The sequence below is a fragment of the Leptonychotes weddellii genome, chromosome 2 (assembly GCF_054177405.1).
Source record: "Leptonychotes weddellii isolate Sample4059 chromosome 2, ASM5417740v2, whole genome shotgun sequence".
NCBI classification, from domain to species: domain Eukaryota; kingdom Metazoa; phylum Chordata; class Mammalia; order Carnivora; family Phocidae; genus Leptonychotes; species Leptonychotes weddellii.
The window spans coordinates 85,170,503-85,177,505 of record NC_138370.1 but is presented as its reverse complement, the minus strand read 5'-3'; the positions used below and the strand labels follow the sequence as shown (position 1 = coordinate 85,177,505).

The window sequence follows — 7,003 nt, the reverse complement described above, 5'->3', positions numbered from 1 at the left end:
TGGAGTGGGGGGTGGGGTGGGAGGGATGGGGTGACTGGGTGACAGACACTGGGGAAGGTATATGCTCTGGTAAGCGCTGTGAATTGTGCAAGACTGTTGAATCTCAGATCTGTACCTCTGAAACAAATAATGCAATATATGTTAAGAAAAAAAAAAAAGAAGATAGCAGGAGGGGAAGAATGAAGGGGGGGAAATCCGAGGGGGAGACGAACCATGAGAGACAATGGACTCTGAAAAACAAACTAAAGGTTCTAGAGGGGAGGGGGGTGGGAGGATGGGTTAGACTGGAGATGGGTATTAAGGAGAGCATGTTCTGCATGGAGCACTGGGTGTTATGCACAAACAATGAATCATGGAACACTACATCTAAAACTAATGATGTATGGGGATTAACATAACAATAAAAAAATTTAAAAAAAAAGAAATAAACATTGTATAGAAACTCACAGGGCATAAAATAATTTTAGAAATTGAGGAAATTTGAGTGACAGTGTGTGAAATATCAAATTAAAAATCATTCAATAAAAAAACAAAAAAACAAAAAAAAAACTTTTCTTCTCCAGGCTATTTCTTCAGGCTCCAGCTAAGTGACTAATATATTTTCCCTGACCATAGTTTTAGCGATTTAAAATGCTTAAGAACTTACTGGGAAACACAAAATTTAGCTTCTTGAGCCCTACCCTAAAAGATTCCAGTTTTCTATATTTTTAACAAAATTTCCAGGTAATTTTTACGTGATGAACAACTTAAAACTACCAGTTTGAAGAATTCTACATTAGAAGTCAAGAGGTCTGACTTCTAGTTCTGGTCCTATAATGATTATTGATTTATTGAGTGGTCCTTTAGCCCTACTAGAATTTATTCCCTCTGTATGTAGAAGATGGCAAACCCACCTATGAAGATAAAACAAAATTTATTTTTACCTTATGGAGCTCTTCTTTGGTATTATAAATAATACAATAATAAAGATCTTGTGGGACAACGGGCAAAATCTAAATAAAGTCATGTATTTAGAAACCTAATATGATAGCTAATACTTAGTAGTGCTCAATAAATGAGTTATTATCACATTTACAAGAATTTTTTTCAAGTTTTTATTTAAACTCCAGTTAGTTAACATTCAGTGTAATATTAGTTTCAGACATAGAATTTAGTAAGAATTTATTAAGAAACAGGCATTAAACTCATCTGCTATTCAAGGCTGGCCCTATAAAGTGCTGAATTGACTAAAATATGTATGAATAACAGGGTCATCCTCCCTCTAAATGTTCCATTGGTCATAGTTTTACCAGATGACTCACTCAGTTTAGGGTACCATAAATGAGGGGCATGTGGTCTACATAGGGAAAGAAAAAGGTAAAAAAGAAAATGTTTGGGTCAATAGGCACAAGAAAAAGAGCACAGGAAATGAATATAGTTAACTTTAAAAAGATAAGGTGAAGAGTATGTCAATTTCTTTCACTCTCAATTTACTCATCTTCAAAGTTGGACTAATGAATCCTATTCTCAGGTTCATGAATCAAAAACAATTTCTGCCACATACTAGTTGTATAAATTTTGTCCAACAAATTTACCTCTCTGAACCTTAATTTCCTAATCTGTAGAATATAAATAATGCTGGGAAATACCTCATAGACTATGAGAACTCTTGGTGCATGATACACACTTAGCACTCAGTGAATGTTAGCTAGTGTCAAGGACTCATCTATTAGTTCCCTAAGGGCTGCCCCAGCAAAGTACCACCAACTGAGTGTCTTAAAACAACAGTAATTTAATGTCTCATAGTCCCGGAGACTAAAAGTCTGAAATCAAGATGTCAACAGGGCTATTCTCCCTCTGACACCTGTAAGGGAATCCTTCCTTGCCTTTTCCTAGCTTCTAGTGGTTTGCCAGCCATCTTTGTCATTCCTTGGCTTGCAGCTACGCAACTCCAGTTTCTGCCTTTGCCAGCACATGGCTTTCTCTCTGTGAGTCTCTGTCTTCACATGGCCATCTTCTTTTAAGAGGACACCAATCAGGCTGGATTAAACGCCCATTCTACTCCAGTATTCCTTATTTCAACTGATTGTATCTGAAACAACCCTAGTTGCAAATAGAGTCATTTACTTGGGTACATAGGAAGTTAGGACTTCAGTATTTTTTTTGAGGGGGACATAATTCAATCCATAACAGTACATCACAGTCTACTTTCCCAGGGTCACAGCGAGCATAATGTGAGATGACAAAGATGAGAGCACTCCATCTATAAAAATGTAAGTGTTATATGTAGTTTTTTTTTCCATAAAAGCCTTCAGATAGATGAAGAGGAATTTTTGGAATGAGAAGGAATACCAAATATAAACATATTTAAACCTAACCCAAAAGAATTTAAATGACACTAGAAAAACACGTCAGCAATAATGTTTCTGAAATGACAGATGTACTCTTAGTTGTCATCTACTTTGGACATATACTGTATAATGCTGAAGTTGAGTTTGAGAGATCATGTTGGTCTAGAAAGATTAATGAGACTGTAATCTTTTAAATTGTAAAGTTTATACCTTATTCTACTACCTATATATAACAAATAATAAATATTTCACAGGTATACTATTGACCCTCAAACCACATGGGTTTGAATTGTGCAGGTCTACTTCTATGTGATTTTTTTCTATCAGTACAGTACTGTAAGTGTTATTTTCTCTTTCTTATGATTTTCCTAATAAGTTTCTTTTTTCTAGCTCACTTTATTGTAAGAATACTGCATGTAATATATATACAAAATTTGCATTGACTCTTTATGTTATCAGTAAGGCTTCCAGTCAACAGTAGGCTATTAGTAGTTAAGTTGGAGAGTCAAAAGTTCTACAGGACTTTTTACTGCATGGCGGGTGGGGGGGGGCAGCATCCCTAACCCCCTCATTGTTCAAGGATTAATAGTATACCAATTGTTTTTCTTGTTAGTGACAAATAAAATTTCCTTTCTACCACAAAGAGTAACTATTAGCACCCCATCTTTTTCTCTTCTGTAAGAATATGAAAATGGATATAAAAACATTGGGCACAAGTCCATGGTTAGTAAATTAAAAGGCTGGAATTCAAACCCATCATTTTGAATGAAAATCTTGTCTGTTTTTCTTTGGTTGCTCATCTGTTTTTATTTTTGTTGTTGTTGTTTTGTTCTATTCATAATACTGGTAGTACTAGATGTGAAGTTCATAGTAGCAGACAACAGAGGATGTAACCAAGACCTCATTGTAATTGTCCTTTGATCAGAACTCCCCACAAGAATGTAAGACTATGCACTTGTATTTTCCTCTCTGAAAGTGTTTCCTGGCTTTTTTGTTGTTGTTGTTGTTCTTAGTACATTTTCTAAATTAATATCCAATTACCTTACAAGAAATAGAAATGATTCTGTGATAACAATTTGTTCCATTGAAATGATTTTATACACACACACACACACACACAAACAAAACACACACAGGCACTAACCATTTCATTTTTGTGCAGCGACCAATTATGTATGACTTTGGATTTACCTGAATCCAAATACAAACTCGATGAGATATGAGCTGAAATCAGTAAGTGTCAGGTGCAGGCAGAAGAAACAGCACGTCAACTAAATTCTGCTTATTCTACTGCTTCCCTAGAGAACACTCAGCCAGATTTATGCCATAATTTTACTGTAGTGGGTTGGCTTACAAAAGATCTTTTCTATACCAAAACACAAGAATTATGTTTACCTTGGGAAAACATAAAGATCTATCTCCAGAAGCTATTTCCAGCTGTCCTTCCCTAACCAAATCTCCATGATTAGACCAAAGATACACGTTTTATGCTAAGATCTAGCAAAAGTCCAAACTTTCAAAGTAACATCTGCAGAGAAGTTGCAAGCCAACATAAAAACATGTTCATTGTTATTGAAATTTTAGAGCTTGCATTCTTTTGAATTTTTCTGCTTCAGTGAGTATTCTTTATTCATAACCTCTCCAAGGCATTTTCTTTGGAGCACAAAAGGATGGCTCATATTCTATTTCCTTAGTCTCATAAATTGTTACTTGCCAAAGTCTAACTTTCTAAAATGATGTTTTATTTCCTATTACACCTACTCACCTAAACTTCCAGCTCCACAAAGGAGCAGGTGGAAAATTTATAGGTCACACCTTTTCTACATTTCTAAAGAATTGATTAATAAAACACTGATCAGATTTCTTAAGGCCCGTGTGATACATTTGACTATAGTTATATGATTCAGGTAATTATACTTGGCTAAAATGCCAGAGATTAAAGAATGTGACCCAGGGAGTCTTGGTTTAGGAGAAACTTAGAACTAGTTGATTGTCCTGTCTTCAGATGGGTTTCACCAAAGTTATTCCATTTGACTCACCTTAAGTCCTGCAACAAGGGTGGACTTTGTACTTACTGTGTACAAGGGAGTTATGGGGATCGCAAAGGAAATAGAAGTCAAGGTCAATTGAGGAAACTTAAAATCTCTATAATGGATACTTTTTTTCAACAGTCAAGACATGGGAAACATCTTGAAACTAATAAGCAAAAAAACAATTCATACCCTTATGAATATCAAACCCCAATGATGAAATGCCAAGTGCACGTACAGAAAATAAATATAAAAGGAGGACGGATGTTCTTTAGTTCTAAAAAAAACTTTAGTGGTTTAATTCCATATTTTATGTTCGGAAACAATTAGTAAAACATGTTCTGTATAATTCATTAGTTACCTTTACTCAAAAATGCTTCCTTAGCTAAATATTTAATTAGAAACTTCTTTGGGGAAAAATTTCAGTGCTAAGTAATTAGGAAAAAACAAAACAAAACAACCCAAAAAACAAAAACATTTTATCCAGTCATTGAAAAACAAAAAGGATTTTTTTTCTCCATTTCATACATGTATAATTTACATGAGTGGGGGGGGAGGGGAACACAGGCAGGGTTAAATTAACTCTTCTTGAATCTGTGATATTTATAGTTTTAAGATTTTCTGCTGGGTTTTCACTTTTCACAAGAGGACAAGTCTGAGATAGAAATCATCTATTTTTTCTAACCACATCTTAGCATGCCAGTAATTTAGTCTCCTGATTTCTCATATAAAGGAATGGCTAAGAGATTGATTTGAGAGGTAGCAGGGAAGCAAATTGGTCTCTGGCTGCATTTCTCAATAAAAGTCGTATATTTCCTTTTAAAAAATATCTACAAACTTTCAACATCTGTTTAGTTTTGCCATCTTCAATGTTCTGCTTTATTCGTTCTCACTCAAATTCAAAGTCAATCTCTTCTATTGTGCTTGGCTTTTGTCAGATAAGAATGACAAGTAAGGAAGGGATTATCTCTAGACTTCAAATCTCCTTTTGCCATAAACACACACGGACACACACATGTATGCACACACACGCACACACATATACATACCACATTTTAGAAATTTAATTTCTCACCTATACCACTCCTAAAACTTCTTTAAGGAAAAGAGCTGATAAATTCGCTCTCAATAAGATATGACTGAAAAATCCAAATTCCTTACTGTTCAATCATTAGATTTGAACTACACTTCTTTAGAACAGGGACCTTTTCTGTTTTATTCACTGCCATATCTTCAGCGTCTAGGGCAATGACTAGCACTGAATACATGCTCAATAAATGTTTGTTGAATGAATGCATGCATTCAAGATAAAGTCTGTAGGCAAATTGAGCAGCTGTAGGCATCAGGGGAAATTTCTTTTTGTTGTCCCTGAAATACTTCTTTCAAGGCTGCTTGTAATTTTATATAGGGCCACACATGTAAGTGAGCGTCCTTCCCTGTCAGCTGCTGACCCATCTTCTCCATCCTCATATTAAAAAGTGTAAGTCTTCACCTCTACCCTGAATCTAAACACAGAGCTGATAAACCTCTCTGGGATTATTACAAATGCAGTACATTAGGTGATTTTTGGCAAAGAATGAATTGCTAATCCTCTGAGCTCCCCAATCCCACCAAGCCTCACAACCGCTGAGGATTAGGCTAGGCCTAAAGCAGCACAGGAGAAATTTATGTGGGCGTGCATGGGACTGATAAAGGAAAAGTGGTTCTGTGTTTCTCCTAGGAGCACCTACAGAGATAGAGTCTTCCAAGTATTTAAAGAGCTGTACGTAAAGGGACAACACTGAGGCAGAGAATGTAGGATATAACAGATTTAAATGTTTATTTTTGTGCCACTGACTCTTGACTCCTGAGTTGGAGGAGCCAAAGAGAAGAAAATATTAAGAAACCTCACAGCGTTGATCCTCCCATGCTGTATGAGGAACTTTGTCTATTGCTGTGTAAATAGCAGTAAATAGTCACAGGACTGGCAGGTACTCACAAAATAGTCCTTTATTTCCATACTGACTGTTGGGATGAGATCCACCCTCCTGCGCCACTGTGAAGCCTCCAAGAAACAAAGATACTAACATTCAAGTTCAGTATTTCCTGGCTTAGATTGCAGCCATGTAAGCCAAATTTTCCATAACGAATTCTAGTCTTGAGTGTCTATTCATCATATATGTGTGTGTGTGCATTTATATGTATAGTATATGTGTATATATATATATATAAAGTCTCCTGCCCAACCTAGCTTTTAGTCAGTCACTGACATTCCCTCCCTGTCCTCTGCATTGTCTGAGAATTGACAGGAGGAGCTCTTAAATGAAACCATTTCACACACACAATGCAAAGCCTTGAAGTCCCTGTGCGTCTGTGTCTGCTTTTGTCAAGGGGAACAGAGCATGTTTGTAAACATGTGGCATGGAAAGAAGATCCAGGCAATAACAGCAAGCCTGTGGCCCACCAATTTCCTGTTTGTCTCTGACATTACGTTATCCCTGGCAACTAATGGGGGAAATAATCTCCAAGAGAACAGCACTTCTTTTCCTTATTATAATTTGAGAGTTTGGCAAGTAAAATAAATTAAAACCTCCTAACCCCCTTCTCAATTGCCAAAAGCTTTTATGTCCCTGTTCCCCTCTTCATTAACTTTCCTCCTTCCTT

The 7,003-nt window shown here is 36.1% G+C and overlaps 1 long non-coding RNA gene across 1 annotated transcript in view; it reads left to right on the top strand.

Moving 5' to 3' along the window:
• Positions 1-7,003, top strand: part of LOC145720329 (uncharacterized) — a 256,420-nt gene that overhangs the window by 216,565 nt on the left and 32,852 nt on the right. Inside the window, exon 2 of the long non-coding RNA XR_014143246.1 lies at positions 2,196-2,252. This is a non-coding gene — a long non-coding RNA (uncharacterized LOC145720329). The remainder of the gene's footprint in view (positions 1-2,195; positions 2,253-7,003) is intronic.